This window comes from Dermochelys coriacea, chromosome 27, assembly GCF_009764565.3.
Source record: "Dermochelys coriacea isolate rDerCor1 chromosome 27, rDerCor1.pri.v4, whole genome shotgun sequence".
Lineage (NCBI taxonomy): Eukaryota > Metazoa > Chordata > Testudines > Dermochelyidae > Dermochelys > Dermochelys coriacea.
In genome coordinates, this window is record NC_050094.1 from 12,138,934 (window position 1) to 12,152,002 (window position 13,069).

A 13,069-nucleotide genomic window follows, 5' to 3' on the forward strand; every position below is an offset into this window, starting at 1 on the left:
CAGGGCCCATGCTTTTCTCCCCACTGTGCCATCTCTTGTGCCTGTGAATAGCCTGGCTATTAGGACAGTCTCCTCTGGGGGAAATGTAGCATCCCCTAGCGGCTACTCGGCCAGGAAAGAACATGCACAAAGGCCTGGATAGCTGAGTTTCCCTGCATGACCCCTCTGGCCGGGGCCCTGTGCAGCCTGGTGTCTGGATCCCTTCATTTGGTCTGGGTTGAAGCTTAGGACAAGGCGAGCTGTCTTAAGGCTGCAGTACTCTGCTATTCCCCACCGCACTGCTCTGCTGTCGCACATCACTCCTCCTATCCCCAGTCCTGGGCTCTCTATAGCACATGTGTATTGAGTCACTACGCTATGCTCATGCCTGGGGCGCTGTACCTGAGCATCTCACTCCTGCAGTGCAGCCCCTCGCTGCTACTCCAATCTTGTCCCCGCCACAGCAGTGCCACTGCACTCCAGTTCTGGCCTCCTGTTCTCCCCACCCTGGGATTCCCCCAGCACCCATCTCATAGGCATTTCTATGTGCTCAATGCTAAACCATGACGGCCTCTGCTATTCTAGTTCTGTTCCCCATATAGATCTGCTGACATCTCCTAACTCTGACCTGCAGCACCTCCAACTATCCATGCCTGGGCCCCCCATATGCCTGTCATCCTGCTATTTCAGCTGTCTTCATCACCATCCTCTTTACCTTGTAACTGGCACAATGGAGGACTGTGGCAGCAGAAAAGCGAAGGAAATAAAATCTGTAACTCAAAACAATTAACAGCATCCCTGTAAATGGCAGGAGAAAAACCAATCCTGACTTGAACGGTCTGGTGTATTTCCCAGAGAGCCTTCTCCAGCTCTGCAAGACGTGGAAAGGAACACAGCAGAAACTTGATTAAAATCATCTAATGCAGTTTATCGTGCTTCAACAAAACTCCAGTGAAATGGTCTCACTTCCTTTAAAAAAAACCCCAAAACCGAACAAAATCAGCCTCATCATTATGTGACATGCTCCCCTAGCCCTTTCCTTGTGAACTGGGTTAGCCCTTCGTTCCTCTCCAGTGCCTGCCACTCAGCAGCTCAAAGTGATTTGTGAGTGTGATCAAAGCTTCGCAGCACCCCCATCTCCACCTTACTGGTGGGGAAGCTGAGGCACAGAACAGGGAAATGACTTTCCCACAGTAGGTCAGTTGCATAGTCCAGGCTTGAGTTCTAACCATCATAAAACTCAGTCTCTCTCTGTTCCGGGAACCCACTCACCTCTGCTCCTGATCCTGTTGAAGTCAATGGAAAGATAGGGGTTAGTTGGAACACATGGTGATCTTACTGGTTTTATTACAGTAGCCCCTAGAGGCTGCTAACAAGGTCAGGGCTCCACATAGTAGAAGGCAGCCCCTGCCCTGAAGAGCTTACAAACAGACAAGACAGAAAAAGGGTGGTAGGGGAAACTGAGGCAGAGAGCAGTGGCGTGACCTGCCAAGCTACACAGGAGAGGCACTGGCAGAGTTGGGAATAGAATCCAGGTGTCCTGCCTCTAAGCCACTGGACCACACTGCTGATCTTGCCCTGCTTTTGCTAGCAGCCAGGTTGTCTCACAGCCTAGCACAGAACAAGAGAAATGTACAGCTGCTTCTATCTAACCCCTGCATCATCACACAATAGCAAATGAAAAGCAATGTAATTAAAATATCCTAATGCAACATGCAGGTAACCTGTGGAACTTCCTGCTGCAGGATATTGATGAGTTAAACAATTGAGCAGGAGGCATGGACGTTAATGTGAATGAGAATTGCATTGGAGCAACACTAGCAAGGAGTACAGCAACAAGAGATATAAGCTCTTGGTGGATAAGAATTCTCCCAGTGTGGGACATGTTGAGGAGTTCTGAATAGGACCATCACCTTCACTGAAGTAACTTTAGCACAATGGGGAGCAGTGTACAATTGTGGGATGAAAAATATGGCTTCCTCTGAAGCATCCAGCAGTCGCCTTTGTCAGAGATGGATTGTTAGTCCGCAGGTAACGCTTGGGATCCTAAACCTTAAAATAACCTCCACACAGCCTGTTTTAGGGGCAGGCAAGCAGGACGGTTACCTTGGGTGCCATCTTCTGGGGAGATGGCACACCGCTGGGCCTTTGTAGGGGGTGTTTTTTTGCTCTGCTGATTGGCTGCCCATTGTGGGGGGAGTTATTTTTGGCTCAGCCACTCCAGGCATAGGGGTGTGCGCCGAAAACATTTTCCACCCTGGCAGGCAAAATGCCAATGGCTGGCCCTACCTGCATATGCGCGTGTACACACACACACACACACACACAGAGCTAGGTCATCAGTGAGTGTCCATCCGCGTAGCCCCCCACCCTCCCCAACTTTGCTCTGAGGGCCAGATCCCCAGCTGGCATGAATCAATCTAGCCCCAGTGCACTCATCACCAATTTACGGCAGTTCAGTGTCTGGCCCTCAACACGCACCAGCAGTTCACCCCAGCGTTCTGTAGCAGAGAGAGGGGAAAGCCGCTGCCTCAGGGGTGCCAACATTTGCTCAGTAACTGCACAAAGAAGCTTGCCGGGTCCATTTACCCGGAGTAACTGGAAGCAGAATCCTCTCCCCGCTCACCCACTCAGTTGGGAGAGGCCCTGGATTCCCCAGGCCGGATTCAGCCATTGATCCAGGACTCTGTGATCTGGTGGATGGTTTTCATCTTGACAGTGGGCCAGGAGCTAATCTTCTTGTGCCAGAATAAATCCAGAGTAACCCCTACTAGCCTTAAATGCAGATTTATGCCAGTGTAAACTGGGATCCTAGCCAGCCTGATCATTCCTTTAAGAGGCAGCATTGTCAACAAGGTAAGCGGTAGAAATGGCTTCCCTCTCCCTTTGGGTGGAGGTGGGGAGAGCTTCATGCATCTCCACCGCCAAAATCGCTGGGCCAAATTTAGTCTCTCACACACCACAGCACCCAGGGGATACTATGTTCCAAGCAAGGGTATGGAGGCGGGCGGAGGAAGCCGGGGTGACCCTGCTCCAAATGACCCTGCTCATTTTACCCCTGGGATGTTTGACTGCGTAAGCAGGAGGAGGGAGGGGCCAAATGAGTCCTTATCACCCCCACTCTGCTGCCCTCATCCTTTCCAATGTGTTCCCAATAAAACTGGGAAAAAATATAAACAGCCAACATGAGGATGGGAGCTGGCAGCCGCTACTCGGAGTTTTCAGCCATCCTCATGACCTCATCTCTGAATCATTATTATGTCCCAATCCGTCACCTTGCTTTGGTTACAGCAGGAACTAAAGAGGAGAACATTTGAATGCACAAATAAGCAGGAGGTGAAAAAAGGATGCGGGGAGCAGGGATGTTAAACGCGAGCATAAAGAGAGGTCCTCTAAGGAGACAAGCTGCAGCTAGTAAATTTCTCCCTTATTTTGCACTGAGGTCACTGCTTTGGAAGGGGGATTATCAAGATCAGAGGCATTTCCCCCCTTGCTGCTTCTCTGTCTGATCAAAGAGATGAAAGGATTGTTCTTATGGTTAAAGCTCAGAATAGGGAAGGAGGTGTTTGGTCAGGACTTGTGGGTTCTATTCCAGGCTCTGCCACTAACTCAGTGTGTGGCCTTGGGCAAGTCACTTCTGCTTCTCTGTGCCTCAGTTTCTCTGGAAATAACTCAGCCCCAGACTATGCTACATTACAAATGTTAATTAGCTTTGTAAGGGCCTTGGATGGAAGATGCTAATTTGAAAAGAAGGGAAAATCTGCAAATTTTCCAAGGCTTCCCAGGAGTTTTTGTTGCCACTACATGGACCAGAGCCACCTGGAACTTTGCAGGGCTAGAACTCAGATCCTCCTGCTCCAAAAGCCCAGACTGAGCTAAAGGAGAATCTCTGCTAGCAGTGCAGGGCATATGACACACAGCAGGACAGTTTTTACTCTGTCCAACAGAGGGAAGTAGGGACACACACTGAGCTGGTATTGTGGGCAGAGCTTGGTTTTGCATGTGGAGCTTGGAAGAGTGCTTCTATATTTCCACTTCTCCTAATTTGAACCTTTGGCACAGCTGTAGCCAAAACATCATGAGAATCCCCCCCGCCCCCGAACTCCCTCTCTGGGGCAGCTTTCTGCAGGACAACCAGGCGGTCTCTGGTTTAAAGCCACCACTGTGGTAGTTTAGCTCCGAGCATTGCTGAAGCGTTCAGCAGACTGAGCGATGCAAGCCCAGGGCTGACTACTACCTGGAGCTCATAACTGCAGTCAACTGCAACCAGGAACCTTGGGTTCTTCCCAAAAAGACAGAGACAGGATGGAAGGGAGTGGCAGAGAGACAGTACAGGCATGGGGGAAGACAGATGCACCAAAGCAATAGCCATACAGCAGGAGAGATGGAGAGAGGAAAAAACAAAAGGTGGGAGAGTTCAGAGGAGGAGGAGAAAAATACATAGGAAGAGACACAGAATAAGGGAGGAAAAGGGGCCTCAGTTTCCCTGAAGGGAGCTGTAATTCGTCATTTGGACCATGCCAAGGAGACACCCACCAGCTGCCTGCACCCCATCTTGCAGCTGGGCACTGAATGTACCCCCACACCCTGGCAAACACCAGCCTCCTTCGAGCCCAGCCACCACCGAGTTTGGAAGGCTGCGTATTCCAGCTAGCAGAGTCCACTGCAAGGTGCTGAAAGACTGCCAGGCCCAGCCCACACTACTCTGCACAGCTCCTGACCAGGGGCCTTGGGCATGACTGCATGCCACAAAGAGACACTGTTGAGCTCCCCAGCCCCATTGCCTACAGACCCCACCCCCCAGCCCCGACCCCCCACCCCCACCAAAGTTTTTACCTGGGCCTTTATCTCCTCTGTTATTGCGGGCATTACAGATGTGCCTACGGGCCCCAACTGATATTGTGTATCTGTTGTGCTGCACGTACACACTGAGAGACTGTCCTGGCTTCAAAGAGCTTATGGCCTGAATAGACGAAAGGTGGAACAAAGGAAGCATGATTATCCTCATTCTACAGATGGGGAAACTGAGGCCCAGAGCAATTAAGTGACTCTCAGAGGGAGCTTGCAGCAGAGATGGGAACAGACCCCAGGAGTCCTGGGTCTCAGTCGAGAACTGATCCCAGATCTACTGTGTCTAAGCCAGTGCTTTAATCACAAGACTATCCTTCCTCTGAAAGCCTCCCAGGAAACTGCTGCCATGTTACCCAGGAGGTACCAACAAGTGCAATCACATCTCCCTCCATATTCAGGCACCTCCTATGGTTCCCAGTTCATTTGCAAATGTAGCTCAAAAATTACCCTCTCCTTTTTTAAACCTTTCCATGCTAACCCTAACGATCATGCCACAAAACTTTCTGCTTCCTTTCCCACTCAACCGCTGCCCCTCTACACCGTGCATCACCCTCTTCTGATGCAAGAGCCTTCTCCCGCACAACTCTTGCCTATCACAATGTTTGTTTGCAGTACTGTATTCAGTCACTAGGTGTCTGTGTGTTGTAGAGATCCTAACAGGGTGTGGTCCCTGGTAAACCAGAGATAAGGTTGGAACTCAAGCTGTGTATGTTTCAGTCAGTAGCTGTAGCTGCTTTCTTTCTTTTCTGATTGGGAATATTTATCATTCAATTTATTAAAACCCTACTGACTGGAACAGCTTCTCTAATCCCTTCCTCTTTCTTATCAATTCTCCTGGTCATCTCAAATATTGCTCTCCTCCAGCTACTCCTTCCTCTTTATCAGTTGCCGTCTCCCTCTCCCTCTGCTGGAATCTAATTCAGTAATTGCATTACAGAATCAAATCCCATTTGTAAGTTTATTTCTGTTTATTGTTTTCTGTTCCTCTAGAGTGCCTACTCCTCGCTCTGGGCGTTTTGACAATCACCCTAACACGCAGAACTGGGAAAAAAATTAATTTCAACAAATATATAAATCAGCTGCCTGTAAAGCATCACAGTAACATTCACCCATAATGACAGAAGCAATAACGAGAGCCCATCCGATTGCCTAGGAGCGCTAACCCACCCGCTCCCCGGGGGAACTGCGCCACACAGCCTGAAGAGCAGTGTGTCAGGGTCCTGGAAGACTAAGGTCAGGAGCAGAGAGTTCTGAAGCTGCTCTACACCCAACCCTCACCATCACCACCATCTGGCCCCGAAGGAACATCACCTCCAACTGTGGACATACCCTATTGCATTGATCGTAACCCACTCCCTACCTCATGCTTCCTCTGTCCCTTGCAAGGAGAAGCCCATCTCTACATGGCCTCCAAAAGGAACAGAGGCTCCATGATGTAAGGTTCACATCCATCTCTGTTGCCCAAATGTCTGATCTCGTCAGCTCCCACCTCGAGGAGCCAGCTATAGATGGATGTCCTAGTCCTGAGATTCTGCCCCTAGTCCTCCCAGTGGAGATGGGGAGCCATAGCAACCAAGGCATTGGGGGATGGAGAAAAGTCCTGCCAGGGACGCATCCCAAAGCCAGGGATGAGCCCAAGTGGCAGAAGGCGCATCCAAATTCCAAACCACCTGGATATTCAGTCTGGGCTTTGGGGTCAGCCCAGCGTAAAGCCAGGGGGCGATTTGCAAAATCTGGATCTGGATTTTGAAAGCGGGGGTTGTTCAGCCCCCAAGTTTAGATTCAGGGCCCAATGCCGGTCTGAGCCCCAGCTCTGTCACAGACTCCTGGCATGACCCTGGGCAGATCACTTAGCCTCTCTGTGCCTCAGCTCCCCATCTATCCAATGGGGTGGATAGCCCTGCTCTGCCCCCAAGGGCCTGTGAGGGCAAATGCACTAGAGATTAGCAGGCTTGGCACTACAACAATGGGGGACAGATAAGTAGGTAAAAGCAAAAGTGAAAGAAAGGCCCCTTTGGAGCTGCTCTGCAAGGCTCCTCCTCTCCAGCTAGTTATCTTAGCGCTAAAGAACAGCCCATACCTGAACCCCAGATGCAGGTTGCCCAGCCTTTAAGGGGGTCAAAACCTGAGCCTGGATTTTCCGATCCCACCCCCTCATGGCTCAGTGGGTGCAGCTGTTTGGATAGTCCCAGTCTGACCTTTTGGGTTTTTTTTCCTTTGGAAGCCATTTATGGGGCACAGCTGCACCCCATGTGTCCCTCCCCCCTTGCTGGCCCCATCAGCCATGAGGAGCCCAGCCCCTTGGCAGCACTTGCCTTGTAAAGTCCCCTAGGCTGTTGAAAAAACAAACAAGCCAGTGGAAAATATGAAGACAAATAAAGGCCTAATGCAAATTCCCTGCCCTGCGTGCGCCCCAATAACCAGGTTTGTTACAGCTCATATATATGGGCCTCCGCCTGGCACGTGCCAGATCTGCCTTAGGGCAGAGTGTGACGTGTGGGCATGGGGGAGGCTGCTGGAGGCCAGGGAGCAGGGGTGGAGCATGTGGTGGGAGGTGATAAGTGCATTCTGATGGGGCTAGAGAGGAAAGTAAAGGTTCAGTGACGGTACATTAGTGCAAATGCAAGCCCATGGTATGCGAGTCTCATGTCACCTGCATCACGTGTGTAGCATGCGTCTTCCATGGAGTGTGGTGCACAGCACCAGGGAGCCATACGTCCCTCACATGCCACGCAGTACATGAGTCTGTGTCCTGTATAGTATGCATGGATCTCTCAAAAAGCCAAGGTACTACAGGGCCTCTATAGGGCAGCCCCATTGAGCCTGACCTTATGAGAACCCAGTGCTCCCACTGATTTTACATCTCAGGATCAGGCCCCTAGAGAGGGACTGATAGAGCTCCCGGGGCTGAGCACAGAAGGCAGAACAAAGCCTTTCCGCATCAGGATGGGGATCGGGCCTTTAATGCACAGATCCAGTACTGCTGTGGAGAGGGACATTCCACAACGAGATCAGGCCCTTGAAATACACAGGAGCTTGTGGATTTTTATTGCTCTTTAAACACAAAGCAAAACACCCCCACACCCCCCACATTATCCTGGCCAGGAAAGGCTGAGTCAGCGTGGACTTCACCAGCAGGGAAGGAGGTTGCTGTTGCTAGCTGTGGTGTTGGCTGGAAAACAAAATAGCCACCCAGGACTATTTGCTGAGATAATCATCTTCAGAGATGTTGATTAATCATCAGGGGAGAGGGCCAAGATGGAGGCTAATAGGGGATGGATGTGAGGAAAAGGGTGAGAGAGACAAGGATGGATGCGGATGCATCACAGAGAAGATCCTGATCACAGCCTCCCATCTGCTCCCAGTCTGGAAAGTTTGGCAGCAGCCATTCCTCCCTCCATGACTGGGGTCTGACCTGAGAGGGGGCTCAGCAGTCAAATGCAGGTCTCCTTATTTCCCCAGGTCCTGCTCCATCTCCCCATCCTCTTCACAGAGATCCCTTCTCCTATCGGGATGTAGAAGGGCTATGTGTCCATCCCACATCAGCATCAGGCAACAAGCGAACCATACAGCCATCCTCTGCAAGAGGGAGGGCACTCCTGGAAGGAAGTTCATCACACTGGAGTCCAGCCTCAATGGAGGCAACATAGCCCAGCACCCTCTCCACACTGGACTAGGAGTGAAGAGCCCTCTGTGCTAATCCCAGCCGTGCCACTGATCTAGGGGAAATCTCTGTACCTCGCTTTCCCCTCTCGTCTATTACACTGTACACTCTCTGGGGCAGAAGCAATATATATGCAGCATCTAGCGCAACTATGCTCTGATCTTTGTCAGGGCCTCAAAAATAATACGCAAAAAGAAAAGGAGTACCCGTGGCACCTTAGAGACTAACAAATTTATTAGAGCATAAGCTTTCGTGAGCTACAGCTAATGCATCCGATGAAGTGAGCTGTAGCTCACGAAAGCTTATGCTCTAATAAATTTGTTAGTCTCTAAGGTGCCACGGGTACTCCTTTTCTTTTTGCGAATACAGACTAACACGGCTGCTACTCTGAAAAAAATAATACAGTCAGGTATTACATAGGTGCTGTTAAAATAAGGTTGTTTGCCCCCCTCTTTAGAAGAGGGTTTTGGGGATCCCCCAGAATGGGACCCACAAAAGATGGCACTGTCATGAGGAAGCGGAGGCTGTTGCAGTCCCTGCTAGCGCAGGACCAGGAGGAAGCTGAGCCCGGAGCTGCAGATCTATTTTTCACTGCTTTACATATTACATGCAGTGGCAGCCGAAATCTTCCAGCATGTCAGTTAAAGCCTTAAAATGAAGTGACCTGACAGCGGAGCCCCAGCTGAAGTGTAAACATTGCGACCCCATTAACATGTGCAGCACATTTCCCCGATTGATTTTAATGAATTTAAATTCTGCCTCATTTCTTGGGATGCAGCTTCCACTCTAGTCCCAGCTCCACCATCACCGTGCCATCGATTCGGGCACCCTGCCGGGCTTGGAAATCTCCCACACAATCAAGCCTCAGAGCCCCTCCCTTTGGGGATACCCCCCATCTCTCTAATGCCACCCCCGCCTGGAGCTGAGCCACTCCAGGCTTTGATCAGGGCATCCCTCCCCAGCCCAACAGTGTCAGCCATTGGCAGGGAGACCTCAGGGATCTTGCAGCAGCGCTGCAACTGCTGGGGGTTCAGTAGGGGGTGCTCCTCCCTCTGAGTCCGTATCAAACTGATGTCCATCACTGTTTCCTGCAGGGCAGTTAGCGATTCAGTAGTGGGGCGCTCTTCCCTTGGAGTCAGTGGTGCTAGCAGGTGTGTGACTAGAGAGAAAGCAACCATCTGTGGTGATTAACAAGCCCACAGCCATTTTTGCAAGGGCAGGGATATTAGCCCAGGAATCCTGCTGGCCTAAATTGCCCTGAGGGGATGCTTCTTTGCCTCCTGCTCTAAATTGTACTGCAGTGCTGCTGCATGGCTATTAAGCAGCTGCCATGTCCCACCACTGAGGTGGCTGCATTTCAGTGCTGGGTGAGTGATCCCTGTATACAAGTAGCTGCCATGCCACTCCCCTCCACCCCAGAGGCAATTGCTTCTTAGGGATCTCTGTATAACCAGCTGCCACGTCTCACTCCAGAGGTGGCTGCACCTCTGCACTGAGTGAGCAACCCTTTATAGCCAGTTGCCCCATTGCACCCAGAGACAGTTGCATCTCTTGCACTGAATGAGCAATCCCTCTTTAAACGCTGCCTCCTCTCACCCTGAGGCAGCTGCATCTTGGCGCCAGATGAAGTGACTCGAGCATATCTAACCTCAATTTATTCAAATGTCCTGACTTTATTTGGACCCAGGAGATCTTGGGTAACAGGGAATTTTCCTCATTGCTGAGGGACCTGTGACCCCGTCTCAGATAACAGGGAGCTGTGGATAATTGAAGGTCAGATAATTAAGCTCGCCCTGGATGCAAGAACCTTGCGGGATTCCTCAGGATGCAACCTGCTGTAGCTATACCCTTCATTATCAGCAGCACTCCCTGCTCCAGAACACTGGCGGCGTGGGGAATTCTGCATCCAGCTGTGAGCTCAGCTTGTGCTACCTTCTCTCTACTCCAGCTGTGCTCCTGCCTCTCTCCCACTTGCTCCGAGACCATCGCTCCCAGATCCAGCCCGCCTGCAAGCTCCCCATCCATCTCCCTCCTCCTGCCAAAGCCTTTTCCAATTTGGCTGCCGCCCGCAGCACTTGTCCAGATTAAGAAAACGCTGCCAACCAGCCGTTAATTTGTTAAATAAAACTGTCAACCAAGGGGCTGCAGCTGCCTCGGGGCAGAACCAGATCGGTCCTACAAATGCAGACACAGGAGCAATTCCTTCCCCATCGCCCTCGGGGCCTCTCCTAAGGTGCAGCACGCCAGCCAGCCCACCCACCCTGCCCCATCCGCCACTGTCCACCCCAGCCATACATGAGGCAAGCACTTCAGACCCCAGCTGGGTCTAGGTGCATGGGGAGACCTTGTGTGGTCACCCCTCCTGACACCCCACTCCTTTGTCCATTTGCTACAGAGATTGCAAGCTCTTTGGGGCGGGGACCTGTCCTCTGCCAGAGCCCTGCCACCTCCAGCCATGAAAAGGTTCCTGCATGGGGCAGCAGGCTTAGAGGGGGAACCAGGGGTGCTGCTACCCTGAGCCCTCCCCACAAATGCCAGGCCTGGGGAAACCCTTTGGTGCAGGCCCACCTGCGGCACTCACGAAAACAGGGCACGAGCACCTGTGTGCTCAGGGCTGCCCCCTTCTGACAATGGTGGCTGGCAGGGGGATTCCATTAGCTCAGCAGCATCCTTCCTACCCCTAAGCCATGCAGGGGAGGTTGATGCTATCTGGGGGACAGGGCAGGGGTGAGAAGAGCTGAGGTTGCAGTGTGCAAAGGTGGGGGAGAAGAACAAGGCCCTGATCCTACCCCCACTGCCAATCCTCTGGCTGTGATCAAAAAGGGGATGGAGGGAGAGGAGTGGATTGTTCCAAGTGGCAGGGCAGATTGAGATGAAAGCAGCTCAGGGATACTGAATGAAATGCTGACTCCCTAATTCCCCTCCACACTTGGAAGCTGCAGAGCTGCATTGTAACCTAATTAGTTTCTTTCTATTAAAGCTGAAACCTTCATGGGGGGAGGGGGGAGAAGGGGAGGAACGGTCAGAGCAATTGCCAGAGCAGTGAGATGCCCCCTACTCACTCCCCACACTGTGCCCACAGGGGAAAGAGTTAACTCTTTCTAGACAGGGCCACTCTGAGCTGGGGGGTGAGGGCTGGACTGGAAAGCAGGGGGGCTGCAGCAGTTCAGGGTGCAGGGCTTCGGCAGAGCTGTGTGCAGGGAGCCCGGGGCAGAGCTAGCGAAAGACCTCCCATGTCTTTCAGCCAAACCCCAGGAGGGACTTTGTGGAGGAGACACTGATGCCCTGGGTAAATCCAGAGGGGCATCTCTGGGGAGCCCAGCCTTAAAGCTCAAAGGAATTAATGGTTCACACTAAAGCAGGAAATTCAGTGACCAACCTGCAGCCTGCACACCTGCTGCCCCCGGCTACCTTTACCTCAGGGCATAGTTACCCTCAGGGGTCTGGCACCACTCGCCTACCAGCTTCCTTCCCAAGACCGAAATAACCCACTGAGGCCAAACCGCAAGGGGAAACTACAGAGCCTTGGCCAAACTGACGCAGCTGGTCAGGAAAGAGAGCAGGATGGTCACAGAACATGCATATACCACAGATGTGCATATCAGCTCAGGGCACAGGCCTGTCTGGATGTCCCCTGTGACATTTCCATGGTTCCCATCACAGCAGGAACACGGCTGACTCATGGCAGCTACGTCTCTTTCACCCAAACCTTTGTAGCAGGGCAGCCATTCTTTAAGCACCCCCCTGCCCTTTCTAGCCCCACCCCCACCCTTAAGAACTGCACAAACAGTTGGGCTGGTTGAGTCACTAAACCAGTTCTGAACAAGCCCCAGGGGCCCAAAATAAAGTTCATCACCACACAGCAGTGCATATTCAGCTCTGGGGTCTCTTCTCGCAGCCAGAGCTCTTCTGTGCCAGTCTGTTCTCACAGCCCCTCAGCCCAGCTCTTCCTACCTGGAGCTTAACCCTCTGGCACCAGCATCTAGGCTCCCAAACTTCTAGGCCCCAACTCCCTCTGGGTTTCCAAAGAGGAGCCTCCAGGTTCTTTGGGCTTAGGGTCTTCCCTGCAGGAAACCATCATACATCCCCACAGCCTCTCTTCACTTGCCTGCACACACTCCTCCCCTACATTGCAGGCTCCTGCTGCTTGTTATAGGGCAATCACCCCCTCCCCATGTGTGGCTTATTCTGCACTCAGCCCTGGCCCTTAAGGGACAAGAGGCCCTGTTACAATCTTCATGGGGCTGGATCACACGTGTGGGTGTTGCGTGGAAGCTGCCTGGCTCTCATGGCAGCCTTTGAGCGACTGGATCACACGCGTGACCTTCGGACAGAGCCACACATGTTGCGTGCGGCATTTACGCAGCTCTCAGCATGACCTGCAAACCGACAGGTCGCGTGCGGCTCTCATGGAGATCCCACCGTTCTCACTGCCCTCTTCCAACAGATGGCTCACTTCTGCTTCACCTACCGCTTATGTGGCATTTCAGAACACGCACAAGCTGTGCTAAGGTCATACAAACCCACAACCACCCATCTGCCATCAGCTTAGTGCAGTACAACCTCCGCACAACA

The 13,069-nt window shown here is 52.0% G+C and overlaps 1 protein-coding gene across 4 annotated transcripts in view; it reads right to left on the reverse strand.

Moving 5' to 3' along the window:
* PLXDC1 (plexin domain containing 1) overlaps positions 1-13,069 on the reverse strand; it is a 50,920-nt gene that overhangs the window by 26,958 nt on the left and 10,893 nt on the right. The window contains exons 1-2 of one of the 4 annotated variants that reach the window (XM_043503372.1): positions 12,449-12,606; positions 8,246-8,409 (exon numbers count right to left, since the gene is read on the reverse strand). The exons of 2 other annotated variants lie outside the window; for them this stretch is intronic. The gene's annotated coding sequence lies outside the window, so the exon portion shown is untranslated. Of the gene's footprint in view, positions 1-8,245; positions 8,410-12,448; positions 12,607-13,069 lie in introns of those variants that run through there. One more of the 4 variants, XM_043503371.1, reaches the window with a different exon arrangement.